Genomic DNA, 24,826 nt, shown 5'->3' on the forward strand with positions numbered 1-24,826 from the left:
TCTATCTTCTACCTCACTAATCCTATATTCTGCCTCTGTTATTCTGCTATTTGTTCCCTCCAGAGTGTTTTTGATCTCACTTATTGCATTATTCATTATATATTGACTCTTTTTTATTTCTTCTGATTGACTGATTGAAGTCGTTCAGTTGTGTCCGACTCTTTGCGACCACATGGACTGTAGCAGGCTCCTTCGTCCATGGGATTTTCCAAGCAAGAATACTGGAGTGGATTGCCATTTCCTTCTCCAGTAGACCTTCATGACCCAGGGATTGAACCCAGGTCTCCCACATTGCAGGCAGACGCTTTACCCTCTGAGCCACCAGGGAAGTCTTGCATCTTCTCAATCCTTGTTTCCAGGCTATTTATCTGTGATTCCATTTTATTTTCAAGATTTTGGATCATTTTCATTATCATTATTCAGAATTGTTTATCAGGTAGATTCCCTATCTCTTCCTCTTTTGTTTGGTTTGGTGAGCATTTATCCTGTTCCTTTACCTGCTGAGTATGCCTCTGTTTCTTCATCTTGTTTATAGTGCTGTGTTTGGGGTGGCATTTCTGTATTCTGGCAGTTTGTGGAGTTTCCTGACTGTGGGTGGGGTTGGATGGGTGGCTTGTCAAGGTTTCCTGGTTAGGGAAGCTTGTGTAGGTGTTCTGGTGGGTGGAGCTGGATTTCTTCTCTCCAGAGTGCAATGAAGTGTCCAGTAGTGAGTTATGAGATGTCAGTGGGTTTGGAGTGACTTTGGGCAGCCTGTATATTGAAGCTCAGGGCTGTGTTCCTGTGTTGCTGGAGAATTTGCGTGGTATGTCTTGCTCTGGAACTTGTTGGCCCTTGGGTTGTGCTTGGTTTCAGTGTAGGTATGGAGGCGTTTGATGAGCTCCTGTCAATTAATGTTCCCTGGAGTCGGGAGTTCTCTGGTGTTCTCAGGATTTGGACTTAAGCCTCCTGCTTCTGGTTTTCAGCCTTATTTTTACAGTAGCCTCAAGACTTCTCCATCTATACAGCACTGTTGATAAAACATCTAGGTTAAAGATGATAAGTTTCTCCACAGTGAGGGACACCCAGAGAGGTTCTCAGAGTTACATGGAGAAGAGAAAGGGAGAAGGGAGATAGAGGTGACCAGGATGAGATGATGTGGAATCAAAAGAGGAGAGAGAAAGCTAGCCAGCAATCCCTTCCTTATGTGTGCTCCACAGTCTGGACCACTCAGAGATGTTCACGGAGTTACACAGAGAAGAGAAGAGGGAGAAAAGAGACAGAGGTGGCCAGGAGGATAAAGGGGGGAATCAAAAGCAGCAACAGATCCAGCCAGTAATCAGTTCCCTAAGTGTTCTCCACAGTCTGGAACACACAAAGAGATTCACAGATTTGGCTAGAGAAGAGAAAGGGGAGGGAGGAGATAGAGGCGACCTGATGGAGAAAAAGGAGAGTCCAAAGGAGGAGAGAGCAGTCAAGCCAGTAATCTCGCTTCCAAGTAAAAATGGGTACTGAAGATTGGGTTCTTAAAGGTACAAAATTGATAACAAATACCAAAAAGCAAAGATTAAAAATCTAGAGTAGAGGTTGGATTTTCAAAAATACAATATTAAAGAAAAAAAGTCACAAAAATTATAAAATATATATATATGAAGTTTGCTTTAAAAAATAGGCTCTTTTTTTTTTTTGCAAAGTAATAGTAGGTTATAAAAATGAAAATAAAAGAAGTAATGGACTTAAAAATTAAAAAAATAAATAAAATTAAAGAATGATAGTAAAAATATATCTAGGACTTTCTCTGGTGTTGTTGTGGGCAGTGTGGGGTCAGTTAATTTTTGGGTAGTTCGTTTATCCGGCTTATGTTTCTCAAGATCTATAGGCCTCTTCCTATGTAGTCAGTAGTAACTACAGGGTCTTAATCTATTGCATCTGTCACTTCCAACATGGTTCCCTCAGTTTGTTTTAGCTTCTTCTGTTTGCTGGTCTCTCAGTGTCTAATTTCCACCCTGACACAAGGGGGCTGTGGTGGACACTCTTTTAGTCTTACTTGTTCAGTTGTGCTGTGGGGAGGGAGGGACGCTGCAAACAAATAACACTGGCGTGTGCTTGCAGTGTCTCTGCCACACTGGGTTTGCCCCCGCTCACGGCGTGTGTGCTTTCCCTGTCTACACTGCTCAGGCTCTAGGTTGCTTTGCCTGGGAACTATCTGAGGCTGGCCCTGGGTTGTATGCACTTCCCAGGTCTAAGCCGCTCAGGTTCAGGTACTTGTGTACTCCTCAAAAGTGCAGACTCGGTTGGGCCTGAGTTTTGTGCCCTTGTCAGGTCAGAGCAGCTCAGGTGACTGGCTATTTGGTGAGCACAGTCGCTGCAACTTATGGCCTCCCCCGTCCCTGCCGCTTGGTTTTCTGGGTGTACAACAGGCACACCTTCTCAGGCGGATGTTGACCATCCAGAATTTCAAGAAGTCTTGGTTAGCAACGAAGCCTGCTTGCAGTTTGGTAGATAATGCCTCTCTGGGGCCGCGATTGCCCTCTACCTGCTCTGGTTGCCTTTGTCTGCCTATCACCGGAGGGGGATGGGCCGGTCTGCAGCCGGCTTGCTCTGCTCAGTCCTTTGTTCTGAGCAGGCCTGAGGGTGTCTTCAGTTCAGTCTCTGAGTCATGTCTGACTCTTTGCAACCCCATGAATCGCAGCATGCCAGGCTTCCCTGTCCATCAACAACTCCCGGAGTTCACTCAAACTCATGTCCATCGAGTCAGTGATGCCATGCAGCCATCCCATCCTCTGTCATCCCCTTCTCCTCCTGCCCCCAATCCCTCCCAGAATCAGTCTTTTCCAATGAGTCAACTCTTCAAATGAGGTGGCCAAAGTACTGGAGTTTCAGCTTTAGCATCATTCCTTCCAAAGAAATCCCAGGGCTGATCTCTTTCAGAATGGACTGGTTGGATCTCCTTGCAGTCCAAGGGACTCTCAAGAGTCTTCTCCAATACCACAGTTCAAAAGCATCAATTCTTTGGTGCTCAGCTTTCTTCACAGTCCAACTCTCACATCCATACATGACCACAGGAAAAACCATAGCCTTGACTAGACGAACCTCTGTTGGCAAAGTAATGTCTCTGCTGTTGAATATGCCATTTAGGTTGGTCATAACTTTCCTTCCCAGGAGTAAGTGTCTTTTAATTTCATGGCTGCAGTCACCATCTGCAGTGATTTTGGAGCCCCCAATATTAAGTCTGACACTGTTTCCACTGTTTCCCCATCTATTTCCCATGAAATGATGGGACCAGATGCCATGATCTTCGTTTTCTGAATGTTGAGCTTTAAGCCAACTTTTTCACTCTCCACTTTCACTTTCATCAAGAGGCTTTTTCGGAGAAGGCAATGGCACCCCACTCCAGTACTCTTGCCTGGAAAATCCCATGAACGGAGGAGCCTGGTAGGCTGCCGTCCATGAGGTCGCTAAGAGTCGGACATGACTGAGTGACTTCACTTTCACTTTTCACTTTCATGCATTGGAGAAGGAAATGGCGACCCACTCCAGTGTTCTTGCCTGGAGAATCCCACGGACGGGGGAGCCTGGTGGGCTGCCGTCTATGGGGTTGCACAGAGTCGAACACGACTGATGTGACTTAGCAGCAGCAAGAGGCTTTTCAGTTCCTCTCCACTTTCTGCCATAAGGGTGGTGTCATCTGCATCTCTGAGGTTATTGATATTTCACCCAGCAATCTTGATTCCAGCTTGTGCTTCTTCCAGCCCAGCGTTTCTCATGATGTACTCTGCATATAAGTTGAATAAGCAGGGTGACAGTATACAGCCTTGATTGACGTAGTCCTTTTCCTATTTGGAACCAGTCTGTTGTTCCATGTCCAGTTCTAACTGTTGCCTCCTGATCTGCATATAGGTTTCTCAAGAGGCAGGTCAGGTGGTCTGGTATTCCCATCACTTTCAGAATTTTCCACAGTTGATTGTGATCCACACATCAAAGGCTTTGGCATAGTCAATAAAGCAGAAATAGATGTTTGTCTGGAACTCTTTTGCTTTTTCGATGATCCAGTGGCTGTTGGCAATTTGATCTCTGGTTCCTCTGCCTTTTCTAAATCCAGCTTAAACGTCTGGAAGTTCACGGTTCACGAATTGCTGAAGCCTGGCTTGGAAAATTTTGAGCATTACTTTACTAGCATGTGAGATGAGTGCAATTGTGCGGTAGTTTGAGCATTCTTTGGGATTGGAATGAAAACTGACCTTTTCCAGTCCTGTGGCCACTGCTGAGTTTTCCAAATTTTCTGGCATATTGAGTGCAGCACTTTCACAGGATCATCTTTCAGGATTTGAAATGGCTCAACTGGAATTCTATCACCTCCACTAGCTTTGTTCGTGGTTATGCTTTCTAAGGCCCACTGGACTTCACATTCCAGGATGTCTGGCTCTAGGTGAGTGATCATACCATTGTGATTATCTTGGTCGTGAAGATCTTTTTTGTACAGTTCTTCTGTGTATTCTTGGTTAGGGCTTTTCGCGTGGTAGCTATCCCACAGTCTGGTTTGCTATCTCAAGTTAGTTCCTTCAGATAGCCCTGGGGCATTCAGGCCTGGTCCTTACTCTAAGCAATGCAGCCCGCGCCTCCCTGCCCAGCCTCCGCTTGCTAGTGGCGGATGCAGGCGTCTGAGCTGCTTCTCTGCTGGGGGAGTTACCGTTGGGTATGTAATCTGTGCATTTTAATTATTTATTTATTTTTCCTCCCAGTTATGTTGCCCTCTGTGGTTCCAAGGCTCACCACAGACTCGGCAGTGAGAGTGTTTCCTGGTGTTTGGAAACTTCTTTTTTAAGACTCCTTTCCTGGTTTGGAGCTCCGCCCCTACCTCTTTGTCTCTCTTTTTATCTTTTATATTTTTTCCTACCTCCTTTCAAAGACAGTGGGCTGCTTTTCTGGGTGTCTGATGACCTCTTCCAGCATTCAGAAGTTGTTTTGTGGAATTTACTCAGCGTTCAAATGTTCTTTTGATGAATTTGTGGGGGAGAAAGTGGTCTCCCCGTCCTATTCCTCCACCATCTTAGGACCGCACTTCACCCCCTCCACCCCATCTCTCCCCCCCACCCCGCCCCCCGCCGGTATTTCACTTTTAATGAAATGATAATCTTTGAAGTCAAGTAACTTAGTCAGTATTATACACAATAGACGTGCTTTGCAAATCCCACAATGTATTTTCCCTCACTTCAGGCAGACTCTTTACTGTCTGAGCCACCTGGGAATCTTCTCATTCTTCATATATGTTATCAATGAGAATATTATACAACCAGAACACAAAACTCCTCTTTATAGATGCCATATTTTAAGGACTGTGAGTAGAATCACAAATCAGTAATATCACAAACTGACAGTATTTCCTCAGTAGGAAACATCTCTATTTCCCATGAGTATGAAGAATCACACTTTCCATGTTCCAGTACTTAAGATTACTTTAGAAAACCAGAGTCCAAGCTTTGCTGTGGCCAGTGTAAGAAAGCATCTTTTCCCAAAACAATATTGAGTCTTCCTTTAAACCACTCAGACCAGTGAATAACATTTACTGATTGGTTTAGGCCTGGATAATTTGGCCAGTGACTGTGGAAAAAAGATGGATTTTCCCTGATTGCCTGGGGCCTGGTTCATTCCTGGAACTGGGGATATTATCTTCCAATGTATAGCAAGAATGGATGTTGGAAGGACAATCACAGTGTAATACTGCCTACGTCCAAACTTATGTTTATTCTGCTTTTCTGAAATTGGATGGATTCTTCCCTTCTTTCTGTTTATTGGAATACTCATCTTGGAGGATAAGGTCAAGACTTACTTTCTTGCTACAAGATACATACTTGACTATTGCGTCCCCATACTTACCCTTCTCTGTTAGATGCTTATTTTGCACCACACAGTGTATGGCTGGATTAAATGCTGCTACTTGAAGATGACCAGATATATTTTTTAATGAGTTGGGAGTATGAATAAATAACAAAGCATACTCTCATTTACCAGTCTGTGCTTGTTTCATGCAGATCTCTTTTGTCTTCCAAGCCAGATTGTACACTTTTACTAGCAGGAATTTTGCCCTCTATTTTTCCTGTACCTCACAGAATTGGGCTCAGAGTATAAACAGCAGATTAGTATTATCTAATTCTTACTGGTCCAAAACATAGCATTGTTTATTGTTGTTATGTTCTTGGTCATTAACATTTTAAAACCTACTTTTAGAGATTGTATTTAGTTTTATCTCAGAATGGTGTAAATTTTAGTAAAAAAACAAAAACAAAAACAAAAACGAACCCCTAAAGTTTTAAAATTTCAATTTAATCTCACAGTAATCTTAGTTTCTTATGTCTCATGTTAAGTAAATAAATGATATAGTAGAAAGAAGACAATATACAGAAATTATTTTAACTGGAAAGAGATTCTCAGCCATGTGGGAACTGTTATCCAGACTCTCTTGGGTGCTTAATAAATATTTGGTCTTATTACCCTCTAGTTCATGTTTGCTTATTCATTGGAAAATTAAAATAAATACCCTAATTTTCATAATGATTTTATCATACATCAATCTTCTTTGTAAATCCTCTGAGAAAGGATGGTCAGTGAGGCATTCTATAAAGAAAGGTTAAAGGTTTTATGACTTTAATCTGCATAACAAACTCATAATTCCAAATGCTAATGGTTTTCTCAGGCTCCTTCTCGTGGCTGTATTGTTTTATTTATTTTGCTTAATGCAGTTACTAAATAAATTATGAGTTACTATCAGCCTCCTCTAAAATATGGTTATTTGAATCATAGAAAAATGACAGATATGCTATGAAGTAGATAGTTCTTTAGAGTATGGATCCTGGAGCCACACAATCTGTTTTTGATTCTTAACTGAATGACCTTCAATACTAGTTGAATGACATTGGACAAGTTACATAATTTCTCTGTACCTCAATTTTCTCATTTGTAAAGTGGTGATTCTAATACTATTTATATTATAGGATTTATATTATTAAATTCGTTTCTGCATGTGGGTTGTATACAAAATGCCATCATAGAATTACAGAATTAGAGATGGTAAAATCTACTTTTTATTGAAAGGTGGTCGCTTTTAATACCACTTAAATTAGTTTAAGTAAGCTATCTAATTTATTATAAATATACAAAGGCATCTTTTCAGAACCCAAAAGAGCAAATGCAGCTGTCAGTCACTTGATCTGGAAGCAGGATTGGGAAAGTAACAGAAATCAAGGTGGTATCTCTGTCTTTTTTTTTTTTTCCTTTCAGTCTCTTGGGATCTCTGCTAAGATCTCTGTCTGTCTGCTTCATGATTCTGTTTGCAGGTAGACGTCCTATGCTCCACTCTCTCATAACTAATGTAGTTACCCCTATCTTGGCATTGCACCCTGCATCAGATCAAATGCCCAACAGAGACTGACAAGAGTCCTTGAACCTATGTTTTTTAATTTAATCTTTTCAAATTTATTTTTAAATCACAGAATAGTTATTTTAAAATGTTGTGTTATTTCTGCTGTACAACAACATGAATCAGCTATCAGATCAGATTAGATCAGATCAGTCACTCAGTCGTGTCCGACTCTTTGAGACCCCATGAAACGCAGCACGCCAGGACTCCCTGTCCAACACCAACTCCCAGAGTTCACTCAAACTCACGTCCATCGAGTCAGTTATGCCATCCAGCCATCTCATCCTCTGTCGTCCCCTTCTCCTCTTGCCCCCAATCCCTCCCAGCATCAGAGTCTTTTCCAATGAGTCAACTCTTCGCATGAGGTGGTCAAAGTACTGGGGTTTCAGCTTTAGCATCATTCCTTCCAAAGAAATCCCAGGGCTGATCTCTTTCAGAATGGACTGGTTGGATCTCCTTGCAGTCCAAGGGACTCTCAAGAGTGTTCTCCAACACCACAGTTCAAAAGCATCAATTCTTTGGCGCTCAGCCTTCTTCACAGTCCAACTCTCACATCCATACATGACCACAGGAAAAACCATAGGCTTGACTAGACGAACCTTTGTTGGCAAAGTAATGTCTCTGCTGTTGAATATGCTATCTAGGTTGGTCATAACTTTCCTTCCCAGGAGTAAGCGTCTTTTAATTTCATGGCTGCAGTCACCATCTGCAGTGATTTTGGAGCCCAGAAAAATAAAGTCTGACACTGTTTCCACTGTTTCCCCATCTATTTCCCATGAAGTGATGGGACCAGATGCCATGATCTTTGTTTTCTGAATGTTGAGCTTTAAGCCAACTTTTTCACTCTCCACTGTCACTTTCATCAAGAGGCTTTTGAGTTCCTCTTCACTTTCTGCCATAAGAATGGTGTCATCTGCATATCTGAGGTTATTGATATTTCTCCCGGCAATCTTGATTCCAGCTTGTGTTTCTTCCAGTCCAGTGTTTCTCATGATGTACTCTGCATATAAGTTAAATAAACAGGGTGACAATATACAGCCTTGACAAACTCCTTTTCCTATTTGGAACCAGTCCGTTGTTCCATGTCCAGTTCTAACTGTTGCTTCCTGACCTGCATACAAATTTCTCAAGAGGCAGATCAGGTGGTCTGGTATTCCCATCTCTTGAAGAATTTTCCACAGTTTATTGTGGTCCACATAGTCAAAGGCTTTGGCATAGTCAATAAAGCACAAATAGATGTTTGTCTGGAACTCTCTTGCTTTTTCCATGATCCAGCGGATGTTGGCAATTTGATCTCTGGTTCCTCTGCCTTTTCTAAAACCAGCTTGAACATCAGGAAGTTCACAGTTCACATATTGCTGAAGCCTGGCTTGGAGAATTTTGAGCATTCTTTATTAGCGTGTGAGATGAGTGCAATTGTGCGGTAGTTTGAGCATTCTTTGGCATTGCCTTTCTTTGGGATTGGAATGAAAACTAACCCTTTCCAGTCCTGTGGCCACTGCTGAGTTTTCCAAATTTGCTGACATATTGAGTGCAGCACTTTCACAGCATCATCTTTCAGGATTTGCAATAGCTCAACTGGAATTCTATCGCCTCCACTAGCTTTGTTCATCGTGATGTGCCGGGGTCCAGCCCCAGCTGATCCAGGGTATTCGAAGGAGAGACGGCTAGGCGACCTATTCAAATGTTAATTAGAGATAATAAAGAGGAATAGAATGAGGATAGCTCAGTAGGAAAATTCAGTGGAGAAAAGAAGCTGAGTGGCTTGGTTTACGCGGAAAATCAATATAACCCGTGACACCAGGTTAGCTCTGACCACGGAGGCCGCAGGCGCCCTCTCGAATAGCGGAAGGTGCCCCACCTTAGACACCTTCTCGAGTGGGTCTTAGAAGCCCAGGCAAATAAATGGTTGCAGAGGATATCCACGCTCCAGATGGACACTCAGCTGGAAGTTAAAGGGAAGAATGACATGGGGAGACCAAGCGTTGGTGAGCAAGGCCCATAGCTTTATTTTCAACAGGGGCTTTTATACCCTAAGTTACACATAGAGGATAATAGGGGATGCAAAATCAGCAGTCTTTGATGCTTATCAAAAACCAGGGTTTCTTTCCTGCAGATTTATCGTATACAAATGGTTTAGGTGATTTACATCATCTTCTGGCCAGAGGCCTATTAACATTTTATGAATCTTGACAAGGACTTATCAACAAAGACTTATTTTCTCTAAGAGTAATTATTTTAAGGTTTGGCGCCATCTTCCGAAGATAAGATTACGTTCCTATAGGGTGGATGTGTAATGGGTTTACAAAGGAAAGAATTTACTACCTTAAGGGTCTAAAGTTACTAACACCAGGCCACTACTTATTTTTTCTACATACCAACTATATTAATTAATGCACATTCAAGGATACAATTCAGGGGATGTGAAAACTTGGCAACAAACATTGGCTCATCAATGAAATCTTTTACTAGTTTTATTCTGACAGTTTCTAATTCTCTGAGAGGCTCTAAGCTATTTGAATATCTTAAGCTTCCCGTGCCTCTGGAGGCTGGGAGACTGTAAACAATCGTATGCATAGCTGTAGGTGTCCGGGTAAACTTGTCAGGCGAGTTAGAGAGCCATCTGAGGGGTTTGGATTTAAACACTCCTAATTGCCCAGGAACTTTATTAATTGGAGCTGTAAGTTAACTCTTTGACAGAGAGAGTGAGATGGTGGTGGGGGACAGCCCCCAGTAAAGTCAGAGGTGAGAGCACAAAGCAATAAAGTAGGCAGACTCTGGTTTTTTGGGGGGTAGATGCTCGAGAATATCCGGGGGCACTCCCGAGGCTCGATCCCGCCTTTGCGTATGCCGAGCCCCCTTCCTCATGACCTTTGTCACGAGTGGAATGTCTCTCGCCGGCTCCCGGCAGTGATGCTTTCTAAGGCCCACTGGACTTCACATTCCAGGATGTCTGGCTCTAGGTCAGTGATCACACCATCGTGATTATCTGGGTCATGAAGATCTTTTTTGTACAGTTCTGTGTATTCTTGCCATCTCTTCTTAATATCTTCTGCTTCTGTTAGGTCCATGCCATTTCTGTCCTTTATCGAGCCCATCTTTGCATGAAATGTTCCTTTGGTATCTCTGATTTTCTTGAAGAGATCTCTAGTCTTTCCCATTCTGTTGTTTTCCTCTATTTCTTTGCATTGATCGCTGAAGAAGGCTTTCTTATCTCTTGTTGCTATTCTTTGGAACTCTGCATTCAAATGTTTATATCTTTCCTTTTCTCCTTGGCTTTTTGCTTCTCTTCTGTTCACAGCTATTTGTAAGGCCTCCCCAGACAGCCATTTTGCTTTTTTGCATTTTTTTTTCCATGGGGATGGTCTTGATCCCTGTCTCCTGTACAATGTCACGAACCTCATTCCATAGTTCATCAGGCACTCTACCTATCAGATCTAGGCCCTTACATCTATTTCTCACTTCCACTGTATAATCATAAGGGATTTGATTTAGGTCATACCTGAATGGTCTAATGGTTTTCCCTACTTTCTTCAATTTAAGTCTGAATTTGGCAATAAGAGGCTCATGATCTGATCCACAGTCAGCTCCCTGTCTTGTTTTTGCTGACTGTAAAGAGCTTCTCCATCTTTGGCTGCAAAGAATATAATCAATCTGATTTTGGTGTTGACCATCTGGTGATGTCCATGTATAGAGTCTTCTCTTGTGTTGTTGGAAGAGGGTGTTTGTTATGACCAGTGCATTTTCTTGGCAAAACTATATCAGTCTTTGCCCTGCTTCATTCTGTATTCCAAGGCCAAATTTGCCTGTTACTCCAGGTGTTTCTTGACTTCCTACTTTTGCATTCCAGTCCCCTATAATGAAAAGGACATCTTTGTTGGGTGTTAGTTCTAAAAGGTCTTGTAGGTCTTCATAGAACCGTTCAACTTCAGATTCTTCAGCGTTACTGGTTGGGGAATAGACTTGGATTACTGTGATATTGAATGGTTTGCCTTGGAAACAAACAGGGATCATTCTGTCGTTTTTGAGATTGCATCCAAGTACTGCATTTTGGACTCTTTTGTTGACAATGATGGCTACTCCATTTCTTCTGAGGGATTCCTGCCTGCAGTAGTAGACATAATGGTCATCTGAGTTAAATTCACCCATTCAAGTCCATTTCAGTTCGCTAATACCTAGAATGTCGACATTCACTCTTGCCATCTCTTGTTTGACCACTTCCAATTTGCCTTGATTCATGGACCTGACATTCCAAGTTCCTATGCAATATTGCTCTTTACAGCACCGGACCTTGCTTCTGTCACCAGTCACATCCACAGCTGGGTATTGTTTTTGCTTTGGCTCAATCCCTTCATTCTTTCTGGAGTTATTTCTCCACTGATCTCCAGTAGCATATTAGGCATCTACTGACCTGGGGAGTTTTTCTTTCAGTATCCTATCATTTTGCCTTTTCATACTGTTCATGGGGTTCTCAAGGCAAGAATACTGAAGTGGTTTGCCATTCCCTTCTCCAGTGGACCACATTCTGTCAGATCTCTGCACCATGACCCGCCCGTCTTGAATCAGCTATAGGTATACATATATCTCTCCCTCTGAGCCTCCCACCCACCCCCTCCTCCCTCTCTTCCCTCCAGGTCATCACAGAGCACCAGGTTGAGCTCCCTATGCTATGCAGCAGCTTCCCACTAGCTATCTATTGTACACATGGTAGTATATGTCAGTGCTACTTCTCAGTTTGCCCCACCCTCACCTTCCCTCCCTGTGTCCACAAGTCTGTTGAGCCTATGTTTGCAAGAAATGATACTTGGTTCAGCTCAAATTAGGTGATCATCCTCATTTAGTCAGCTAGGCCAAGGGGGAGATGGCACCTTGCCCACTCAGTAAGGGGTGTGGGACCCAACACTTCTTAAAACAGGTATTCACTGATGGGGAAATTGACTAGCAAGTGCCTGATGGATCTGTTTTGGAGATGGGCTTGAAAACTTAGCAAAAGCGTTGTAAAGTCAAAGTAGAGAACATCAATCTACTAATCAATTTAGTTTGAATGACATACTTTTCCACTGATCACATTTTATAATGACAAAAGTTTTTTTCTCAAATCATTATAGAAACTTTGAACATAAATTTAAGACTATTCTTTTATCATCATGATTATGACCTTATACTAATCTTGTGTTTCACTCTGGAGAGCTTTACAAAATGATACACTTAGAAAATATTTCATCTAACTCTTGGTGAGTAGGAACATTGAAAAATGCCATGACAAATTAAAACCACATAGGTAGTTTAATTAGATACTATCAATTACCTAAATGGGGGTTAGCCAACACTCTGAAAAGGAAAAAACTGAAGACAATGAGAATATACTATAATATACCCCTGCTTCCTTTGTGATCTGAAACAAGATATCCTGGCATTGTAACTTACAGTTAGAAATCAAGACAACAAACTGTAATATAAAATTATTTCCTCTTTTCTTCATTTGACAGATGGATCTTCATAATATTTTGGAAAGCTAATTCTGAAGTTAGACATTTCAGACAGTTCTATACTCCAATGAGAGGACCTGCCTCTTTCTCTTCTTACCTTTGGCTCTTTGAGGGACTTATATCCACATATATGGTTAACTTGACCCATTATCCAAGCTTTTAGCACACCTTCTACAATCAGCCAACTCTTGGCCACTTCTCAGTGTATGGTGCACATACCCGCAGGACAGTCTATCCTTAGGGGGATGGACCTGGGGAGGAGACATTTGGAGGATTCAGAGCAGTGGCCGCTCTTTCCTGTACCTAAAGATGATTCTGGCTGTTGAAAGAGAAGAGCAGATTAGTGGAAAATCATCATATTTCTTATATCCCTGAGACTCTTGCAGTCAGGTTTTAAATATCCTGTGTGTAGTAAACATGCAAATTTTCATTGGTTATTTGTGTGTGTCCTGGAAGGCTTCCCAGGTGGTGCCAGTGGTAAAGAATCCACTGGCCAAGGCAGGAGATGTAAGAGAAGTGGGTTTGATTCCTGGGTTGGGAAGATATGCTGGAGAAGGAAATGGCAACCCACTCCAGTGTTCTTGCCTGGAGAATCCCATGAACAGAGCAGGCTGGTGGGCTACAGTCCATAGGGTGGCAAACTGGAACATGACCAAAGGGACTTAGCACACACACATGCAGTGTGTCCCGGAGGAAGTGCATTTGCATTGCATCTGCTACAAATGAACATTTGCTGCTGCTGCTAAGTCTCTTCAGTCGTGTCCGACTCTGTGTGATCCCGTAGACAGCAGCCCACCAGGCTCCCCCGTCCCTGGGACTCTCCAGGCAAGAATACTGGAGTGGGTTGCCATTTCCTTCTCCAATGCATGAAAGTGAAAAGTGAAAATGAAGTCGCTCAGTCGTGTCTGACTCTTAGCGACCCCATGGACTGCAGCCTACCAGGCTCCTCCGTCCATGGGATTTTCCAGGCAAGAGTACTGGAGTGGGGTGCCATGAACATTTATGTCATCTCAAAATTCTAATGCCCAATGTAGTGATGCTAGGAGGTGAGGACTTTGGGAGGTGATTAGGTTATGAGTGCAACTCTGATGAATGGGATTAGTGCCCTTATAAAAATAAAACCAGAGAGCTTCCTCATTTCTTGATGTGTGTGGACACAGTGAAAAGATGTCTATCTGTGAACCAGGAAGCAGACAAATACCAGACTCTGAATCCACTGGCACCTTGATTTTGGACTTCAGCCTCCAGAATTGTGAAATATATATTTCTGTTGTTAATAAGCCAGTCAGTCAATGGTAGGGGTTTTTTGGTTGTTTGTTTTGTTTTTTTGTCATGGGGTCGCCAAGAGTTGGACATGGCTGAACGACTTGCACATGCCTGGGGAACCCCAAGGACAGAGGAGCCTGGCGGCCTATAGTCCATGGCATTGCAAAGAGTTGGACATGACTGAGCGACTAAACAATGACAAATATAAAGATAGATAGGTAGATAGACCTATTGGTTTTGTTTTTCTGGAGAAGCCTAATAACACCGCCTCTGGAAAATCCCATGGACGGAGGAGCCTAGTGGACTACAGTCCATGGGGTCACTAAGAGTCGGACATGACTGAACGACTTCACTTTCACTTTCCTGCATTGGAGAGGGAAATGGCAACCCACTCCAGTGTTCTTGCCTGGAGAATCCCAGGAACGGCGGAGCCTGGTGGGCTGCCATCTATGGGGTCGCACAGAGTCGGACACGACTGAAGCGACTTAGCAGCAGTTGCAGCAGCATCATTCTTCACCCAGGTGGCAGCCCAGTAGGACACACAAGCCTCTGCAAGTCAACAAATGCTCAGCTAGTGAACAATATGCTAGAATAAGAAAAATCACTTTCAACAGCCTATTCCTTCTGTTATTAATTTGATTTTCACAATGAGTATTGAGTGGGATGGTATTTTTTTCTCCACTTAACAAATGAGTAAATGAACACTCAGAAGCTAAGGAACCAACCCCAATCTAAATATACAGTTAAAGGTTGGTTGTGGAGCAGAGTCCTTTCTTTTGATATATTTCCAGATATAAGACTCAAACTTTTACACCAAATTATAAAGCTTGAAAGTCTATTTGCCTCTGGAATCAATGAATCTGTATGTATCCTGAATATTTAAGACTTCAACAACTACAAGAAAAATCAACTCTGAATAAGTAATTTACTTAGTTTTTTATTTTTAAAAGTCCTTTTCAATAAGTTGTTAGGGAGGAGAAAAAAATAACCTAATTCAATGCCTATTTCTATATGTTTCCCACTTATTTTGCAGAACTGTCTTTTCTATTGTGACATAAACACTCTCTCCACAGTCACTAAGAAATTAAGAAAAACTCATTTATTTTTCCAGGGTCCATTAACAAGTTCATATTTTATTGGTCTTCCATCTTCATTTTCAGCTGTGCCTTTCTAATAAGAAAAAGCCAAAAATTTTTTTTCTAGCAATCAAAATCCATTCACAATACTGATTTCCAATTATTTAAAGAATGAATTGCATTTTGCAATTTTGGCTGGTTTAAAAAGTAGATTCAGTAAATATCTTGCCTGGAAAAAGAGATAATAGGTTCCTCATGGATATTGTCCCTTAAGTCAGAGTTATCCAACAGTAGTTTGTTTAATCCTTTCCTTTCCCTTGCCCCCGGTAATGACATTTCATTAACATTTTAACTTCTATGGAAAAAAAAAATTCAGTTTGGAACCATAACAACCTATCTAGGGTATATTTTACGTGAGTCTGCATTTAAAAAAAGGAAGGCTCTAACCAATTCTAATATTAGTTTTAATTTTGAATTCTTAGCAGTGTCTATTGACCCAACATAATTTTGAATACTGAGTTTGAGTCATATTTATGCCATGAATAAAGACCAAACCCTGGCTGCTTGGACTAAGGGTACAAATGAAGCAGATTGGTGTATCAGGTTTTATTCTGCTTGTGTTGTGAAGGATATCCTTCAGACACAACCTTGATCACAGGCGTTCCTCAAACCACTCCTATTTAGGGAATTTACCTTGTAACAGTCCAATTTTCTCTCTGCCAGGTAGGGAAGGTACATGCCTCTGTTATGTACAGCCTTACTGGGCATCAGTCCTCCAGGATTTAATAATTTAAAAAAATATAAATTAATCATCTTTTAGAAAGCTTTTTGGAGGCTTACTAATATTCTTTAGAATTAGCTTAAAATGCACTTATGAAGTAGCTGTATTAAACATCAATGATATCACAATTTCAACACATATACATTTAGCTCTGCCCCCTCAATGAGGACAGCTGCCTGTTCTCATTGGACAATGACCATTTGTCCTGCTGCTTTTCCTGCTTTTCCTCACTCCTTCACCTCTTTCCTCTTCCCATTTCTTCTTATGTCAGCTGATTCAGTCTTTATGCAATACTCAGTTCAGTAAGTGGGCTTTGCTTCCCTGGATCTGGATGGACACGTGTGCATTTCCCCATTTCTCTTGCAACGGCTCTGATAGCTTTCTCTTTCTGCTCCATTTTTTCTCATCTTTATTCTTGATACTGAATTATTCATGGTCTCCTGTGATGCTATGCCCACTGTTGCTCCTTCTCTCTGTGCTCACCCATCCAGGGCTGCTTTCCCAGGCTCACCCCTCACCGGGCAGTCTGTACAGACCTCCCCTGAGCTCTCTGGCTTCCTCTCTGTGTTGTTTGTTTGCTTGCTTGCTCTGTTGCTTCAGTAGTGCCTGATTCTTTGAGTCATGCCCAAGGACTGTATGTGAGCCCAAAAGTCACATCCTCTGGGACCAGTAGCCTGTAAGGAAAGGGCTCATATCACCTGTTTCATAAAGGGAATGTTCTTATTGATTTCCCAATATTACTTCACCTACCCAATGTGCTTTAGGTAGGGATGCAAATCAGTCAGCAGATGGTCACATCACTCTGGATACTAGTCCAGTCCAGATAATGGCATTATCTTATAGCCTTTGAGCCATATTTTCCTTCTTGTCTGAGTGGCAGGAAAAACTGTTTTCTCCCTTTATAAAACTAAACATTGTATAGAGAATATTCTGATTGGCAAGATATTCCCTTCAACCAAAATTCTTTATAAAGCTTTATGGTCTTCTTCCATTGTTGCTATGAAGCAAGATTAAGGGGTTATCTTCCAGAACTTTTTTCAATTATTTATTGCCCACCGCATGCAAATTGTTTAAGCTCTGGAATTATTGTGAGGTTTCTGTAAGGTTCTGTGTGTGTGAAACTCAAACAAAATGAAATCATCAATGACCAATAATGACCATAATGTGCTTGATTCATTCATTCAGTAAAGATTTATAAGGAATTTTTATGTACTATTTTAGATGCTGAGTTTACAGCAGTGAATAAATTAGACAAACTCTTTGCCTTCACGTAGTTTGCATGCTAGCTGGGGGGCAGAAGCAGGCAATAAATAAGTTAATAAACACTGTAATGTCAAGTGGTAAAAATATGTAATAGAAAGAAGAAATTAAGATTTTGTCTTAATCAAAACAAATAATATATTGAGGTCAGAGTTTCTTTTTGCAACCTGATTATCTTATACAGTCTCTAAGGGCTTTGCCTAAGACATGAACATTGTTTTTTCATCTGATTTGTAATGGAATTTTTAGAGCATAAACTTTGTGCTAAAATATAACACACAGAAGAAAAGTGCCCACATCATAAGTATACAGCTCAGTGAACTTTTTTCATTAGTGGTTATACTACTACTACTCAGGTCAAGAAAGAACATTACCAACAGCCCAGAATCCTCCTTTGTATTCTTTGCAGTCCCTACCATCTCTCTCAAAGGCAACTGCTATCTTGACATCTTTGCCACTAACTAATTCTATATGTGTTTGAACTTGAAATAAATGAAGTTGGATAGTGTATGCCCTTGTATTTGCTTTCTTTCCTTCATTAAGATTATCAATGTTGCTCTATTTCATTCTTATTGCTAACACTATTAATATTATAGTATTTCATTCTTATTCTTATTTAATATTACCTTGTCTGAATATACTATGATTTATTAGTCAATTCTGCTAAAAGGCATTTGTGTTGTTTCCTGTTTGGGGTATTCCAAATAGTGTTATAATAAACATTACTATGAATGCCTTTTGATGAACATATTTTTGCATCTCTGCATTGTGGAAAGATAGGAGTAGAAGTGCTTGATCCTAAGTTATGCATATGTTTAACGTAAAAGCCTATATTGCCAAACAGTAGAAGTACCAATTCCCATTTTTCAAACAGTGTGTAAGACTGAGTTACTCACAATCTCACAAACATTTGGTGCTATTCTTTTAAAATATTAGCCATTATTGTGTAACTGTAGTTGTACCTGGTGTTTCCATGATAAATAATGATTTTGATACATCTTCATGTTTATTGTCTTTTTGACATCATCTTTTACAAGGCATCTGTGTAAGTCTTTTGTTCATTTTTTTCAATTGGGTTGTCTATTTTTTCTTACTGATTTGGAAGAACTGTTTTTACTTTCCAGATACAAGTCCTTTGTTGAATATATAAATTGAAAATCTTTTACTCTGGGACTTACCTTTTTCACTTTCTTAAAGGTGTCCTTTGGAAAAAAAAGGAAGCTCTTAATTTTAATGTAGTCCAACTGATCAATCTTTTCTTTTAAATTTAGTGCCTTTGAGGTGCTTAAATTTTTTCCCCAATCTTAATATAGTTTCCTGTTGTCTTTTAGAAGCTTTTAGTTTTAAATTTTATATTTAAACCTAAAATACTTCTGGAAGAGTTTTTTAAATGGTATGATATAAAATAAAGGTCAAGATTCTCTCTCTTTTTTTCTCATGTAGGTATGCCACAGTCCCAGTATCTTTTATTTGAAAGTATCCTTTCCTTCATACAGGTTCTTGGTCCCTCAAGCCCTGGGCTTCCATGTCAGTGCTGCTTGCTAAGTTGCTTCAGTCTTGTCTGACTCTTTGTCCCTCAAGTCCTGGGTTTCCTTGCCAGTGCTGTGTGCTAAGTCACTTCAGTTGTGTCTGACTCTGCAACCCTATGGACTGTAGCCTGCCAGGCCTCTCTGTCCATGAAATTCTCCAGGCAAAAATACTGGAGTGGGTTGCCATTTCCTCCTCCAGGGGGATCTTCCCAAGCCAGGGATTGAATCTGTCTTATGTCTCCTGCATTGGAAGGCAGGTTTTTTTACCACTAGCACCACCTGGAACTCAAAGTTTTATTCTCCCAGCTTCTTGCAACTACTCAAAGCACTACTTATCAGCTAATTTCTGCTGCTTTACTGACCTGATTCACATTTCTTGCTCCAAAGTCCCAAAGACTTGAAAAATATCTCAAAGGGGAAAACTATGATCTAATGACATATAATTATTTATCAAAAATAAAACATCAGAGTAACATGTTAATCAAATCTTAGTCCAGAAAGGAAGACTGAGCAGCCTAAGAAGAAGGAGATTTAAACTAAGGAAAGAGTACTACAGGTCATAATTCATATGAGAGACATCAGATTACCATTATTTTACCAATATTAGAATATTAGATTGCTATCAAACAAAACACTAATTGGGGGGAGTGAGGCTCAGAGGAAGAGGATACATGTATACTTATAGCTGATTCACATTGTTGTACAGAAAAAACTAATACAACATCGTAAAGCAATTATCCTCTAATTAAAAAAATACTACAATAAACTATGTTGGAAAAGAATATTTAAAGAAGAATATGTATATAACCAAATCACTTTGCTATATCACAGGAATTAAAACCCATGTAAATCGACTATACTTCAATAGAAATAAATAAATAAACATTAATGAAAAGAGTCTGGGTAGGTTATCTTAATAACCCAATGAGATTTAACAGACATTTTTCAATGCCTTTTGTAAGAAACACTTTCTTACTCTTGAATAAGAGCTATCCATTATGGTTCTTGATCCTATTTCACTTGTTTTCAATGAGAAAAATCACTTTTTTCTGTAGCAAGTTCTCACAGGAAGGCTTGCTTAGATTCCACTTCCTCTGCAGGAAAAGCAAGAAAGTCCCTACTGCAGAGTGTCCTGACACTAATTTTTGAGGCCTGCTTTTTCTGACCTGTTAAAAACAGTGGCTTCTGGGTAGCTCAGGTGGTAAAGAATCTGCCTGCAATTCAGGAGACCCTGGTTCGATTCCTGGGTCAGGAAGGTCCCCTGGAGAAGGGATAGGCTACCTACTCCAGAATTCTGCCTGGGAAATCCCATGGACAGAGGAGCCTTGTGGGCTCCAAGGGGATCACAAGAATGTCAGACATGACTTAGTGATTAAACAACAACAAAAAACAAAAAAGACCTGTGCTCACTAAATGCCAGTAGCACCACTCTGCCAGCAGTGACAACTGAAAGCTCTCCAGACTTGCTGAGTGTGCCCTGGGGGATGAAATCACTTCTAGGTTAAAACTATTGCCTTAAAGAAATTTTAAACTAGTGGGAGACAACTGAGAAGTTGATTAATGCTCTACATAATGCAAAAAGTATGGTGAATGGGGAGTGCAAACGTTATTGGAAAAACAAAGAAGAGGAATACTTAGCTGACTCTTAGATCCAGAATGGGTGCAGATTATGGTTTTGGTGGAGTCTGAGTTGATTTTGAGCTGCAAGTGGGATTTTGTTCCCTCACAAGTTAGAGTCAGTATGTGTAGCAAGAATTGCATGAGATCTGAAATCAGACTGGGTTCAAACCCCAGCTCCATCACTGCTAGCAAGGTGAGTTTGGATAATTGACTTTTTACCCTGATATTCCCTCAGGGGAAAATCAGAATACCTTCTTCAAAAGTTGTTGTACAAATAGAATTAGGGAACCATGGGGCAAGCTTTGCTCAAGACCTGCATGTAATAAGCATTCAAGAGATACTGAATATCAGTTCTGTTGCTGTCGTCAACGTTGTTAATAGTCCTGCAGAAATCCTCTCCACAGATCAGATCAGATCAGTCGCTCAGTCGTGTCTGACTCTTTGCGACCCCATGAATCACAGCACACCAGGCCTCCCTGTCCATCACCAACTCCCGGAGTTCACTCAGACTCACGTCCACTGAGTCAGTGATGCCATCCAGCCATCTCATCCTCTGTTGTCCCCTTCTCCTCCTGCCCCCAATCCCTCCCAGCATCAGAGTCTTTTCCAATGAGTCAACTCTTCACATGAGATGGCCAAAGTACTGGAGTTTCAGCTTTAGCATCATTCCTTCCAAAGAAATCCCAGGGCTGATCTTCAGAATGGACTGGTTGGATCTCCTTGCAGTCCAAGGGACTCTCAAGAGTCTTCTCCAACACCACAGTTCAAAAGCATCAATTCTTTGGCGCTCAGCCTTCTTCACAGTCCAACTCTCACATCCATATATGACCACAGGAAAAACCATAGCCTTGACTAGACGATCCTTTGTTGGCAAAGTAATGTCTCTGCTTCTGAATATGCTATTTCTCAACAGGTTTACTCTAAAAGGATATCAAGTTCCTAGGTTTGGAAATAAACAGTTCTATTTAGAGGGTGTGCCTGGAGTGTGGTCAGGTTTCCAGCTGCCTCAGTTTTCCAACAGGGAAGTCATTTGGAAAGGTGCATTTGGCTTAGACTCCAGCTGAAGATCTTGGCTACAGGGAAGAATCCTGTGAAAGTTATTGGAGAGGTGAGAGATGTCTATTAAAAAATATACACTGTCTTGTTTTTCCACACACTTCTAAAATAGAGAGATACCAGAAGCATTTTAAGAAATATGAAAAGAAGGCCTGAATGTTACACTGAAAAGAGAAATTCAGAGACTCAGTGAGTATATATACCAGATGAGACAACCATATGAGATCTGCTGCTGCTGCTGCTAAGTTGCTTCAGTCATGTCCAACTCTGTGCAACCCCATAGACAATAGCCCACTGGGCTCCTCTGTCCGTGGGATTCTCCAGGCAAGAATACTGGAGTGGGTTGCCATTTCCTTCTCCAAATCTCTGAGCTGACTAAATCTGCCCTGTACTCACTTACCCCAAACAAGCTTTCTGAGTATTTCTTGGTTTGTTTTAACTGGAACATAGCATATTACTCTTTAAAACACTGAAAGAGATCTATCTTTCCTTTGTAACTCAGATCTATGAATTACAATGTTTTTATTCTATGCAAAGTATCTGGGAAAACTAGGTATTTTATGTCACTCAGTAACATGAAAAATCTATAACCATAAACAAATGACACAGTGTCCTATATGTATAAGGTCTAGATATACATACTGGCATATCCTTTGGGACTGGTAGGTTTTCACAACAAGCTCTTTCATACCCAGGAGCTACCTGCTTTCGTTGCCTGTTTATAGTTCTTAGATAGACTACTCTTTTGCTGCTATCTATTGTAATAAGTAAAGTAGATGGATTATTTCTAATAAATGGCATGCCTGTATTAAATATGATTGATCTATTATGGAAGTGATCTTTATCAGTTTGCATATGATTTTCATTGGTGACATCTGGCAGTCAATGATTTTGCAAGACTGAAGTTGTAGTAGGTTGCTCCTGTTTATCTCATGGTCTAATTAAGCTCTTGAAAAAGCTACATTATTTTAATGACAGCAGACAGATACATTAATTAAATATTTTGGGTATTAACAATCTTATTCTGTGATTTGACAAACAGGATGCCCCCAAAATAATGTTGGAAGATTACAAGGGGCCTCTTCTAAACTTAGCTTCTATGGTTCCTTTCCTAAGGGAATGATGACTCTCTTTGTCCAGCTGGAGGGACTGCAACTTCTTATGAGCTCAAGGTCCAGAGATGTTGGCTTTCCTAGACTACTCTTTTTTTTTTTAAACTTTTTATTATGCATTGGAGTATAGCCAATTAAGACAATGTTGTGATAGTTTCAGGTGAACAGCAAAGGGTCTCAGCCATACCCATAAATGTATCAAATTTCCCCCAAGTTCCCCTCCCATCCAAGTTGCCACATAACATTGAGTTAAATTCCATGTACTCTACAGTAGGTCCTTGTTGGTTATCCATTTTAAATATAGGAGTGTGTGCATGTCCATTCCAAATCCCCTAATTATCCCTTCCCCTCATCCTTCCCCTGGCAACAATGAGTTCATTGTCTAAGTCTGTAAGTCTCTTTTTGTTTTGTAAGTTCATTTGTATTTATTTTTAGATTTCACATGTAAAGGATGTCATATGATATTTCTCTTTCTCTTCCTAGACCACTCTTATACACAACTGACACTCAGATTCCCTAGATTTAGGTCTGTGCTGTTCAGTATAGTAACCACCAACCATATATGGCTGTAAAGGGCTTGAAATCATGCAAACCTGAACTGAGATCAGATCTGCTGAATTATACACTGTATTTCAAAGTCTTTGCATGAAAAACAGGTAAAATATTTTAATAATAATTTACTTCCCACTAGGTAAACACTGAAACTATAATATTTTGGATATATCAAGTTTAAAATAGACATTAAAAGTAATGTCATTTATTTTTAAAAATGTAGTCACTTGACATTTTAAATTTTAATATGTAGCATGCATTAAGTAGTATTGGATAGCGGCGCTTGAAGAAATCTGTTTATTTTCATTTTTCCACTGATAATATCGCTCTTACCTTGTCCTAGAGGAAGGACCCATAGCACATGTGCAGAGGGCCTTAGTGTTGGCACGACACTCTGAGATTTATGTATTCTTGTGTAGAATTTGTGGATCAACTTGATCCTTTCAAGGTCTCCATTTCAACCTCCCTGACCCCCACCCCCACCATTTCTACTTAATTTTTTTTTTTTTTTCTTTAAAGAGAGTTCATAGAGTAGCCTTTATTCTAGGGTCAGTTTAGCTCTACATTTTTTTTTTTAATTTTTTATTGAAGGATAATTGCTTTATAGAATTTTGTTGTTTTCTGTCAAATCTCAACATGAATCAGCCATAGATATACATATATCCCCTCCCCCTTGAACCTCCTTTCTATCTCCCACCCCATCCCACCCGATCCAGAGCCCCTGTTTGAATTTCCAGAGCCCCTGTTTGAGTTTCCAGAGCCATGTAGCAAATTCCCATTGGCTATCTATTTTACATATGGTAGTGTACGTTTCCATGTTACTCTTTCCATACATCTCACCCTCTCCTCCCCTAGCCCCATGTCCATAAGTCTATTCTCTATGTCTGTTTCTCCAGTGTTGCCCTCTAAATAAATTCTTCAGTACCATTTTTCTAGATTCTGTATATATACATTACAATATGATATTTATCTTTCTGACTCACTTCACACTGTATAATAAGTTCTAGGTTCATCCACGTCATCAGAACTGACTCAAACGCATTCCTTTTTATGGCTGAGTAATATTCCATTGTGTATATATGTATATATACCACAACTTCTTTATTCATTCATCTGTTTATGGACATCTAGGTTGCTTCCATGTTCTAGCTATTGTAAACAGTGCTGCAGTGAAGAATGGGATACATGTATCTTTTTCAATTTTGGTTTCATCAGGCCTAATAGTGGGATTGCTGGGTCATATGGTAGTTTTATTGTAGTTTTTTAAGGAAACGCCATACCATTTTCCATAGTGGCTGTACCAATTTACCAACAGTATAAGGGTGTTCCCTTTTCTCTACACCATCTCCAGCATTCATTGTTTGTAGACTTTTTGATGATGGCCATTGTAGTTTTGATTGCATTTCTCTAATAATGAGTGATGTTGAGCATCTTTTCATGTGTTTGTTAGCCATCTGTATGTCTTCTTTGGAGAAATGTCTGTTTAGGTCTTTTTCCCACTTTTTGATTGGGTTGTTTATTTTTCTGGCACTGAGTTGTATGAGCTACTGTAGGATTATTTTGGAAATTAATCCTTTGTCAGTTGTTTCATTTGCTATTATTTTCTCTCATTCTGAGGGTTGTCTTTTCACCTTGCTTATAGTTTCCTTTGCTGTACAAAAGCTTTTAAGTTTAATCAGGTCCCACTTGTTT

The sequence above is a fragment of the Bubalus bubalis genome, chromosome 10 (assembly GCF_019923935.1).
Source record: "Bubalus bubalis isolate 160015118507 breed Murrah chromosome 10, NDDB_SH_1, whole genome shotgun sequence".
Lineage (NCBI taxonomy): Eukaryota > Metazoa > Chordata > Mammalia > Artiodactyla > Bovidae > Bubalus > Bubalus bubalis.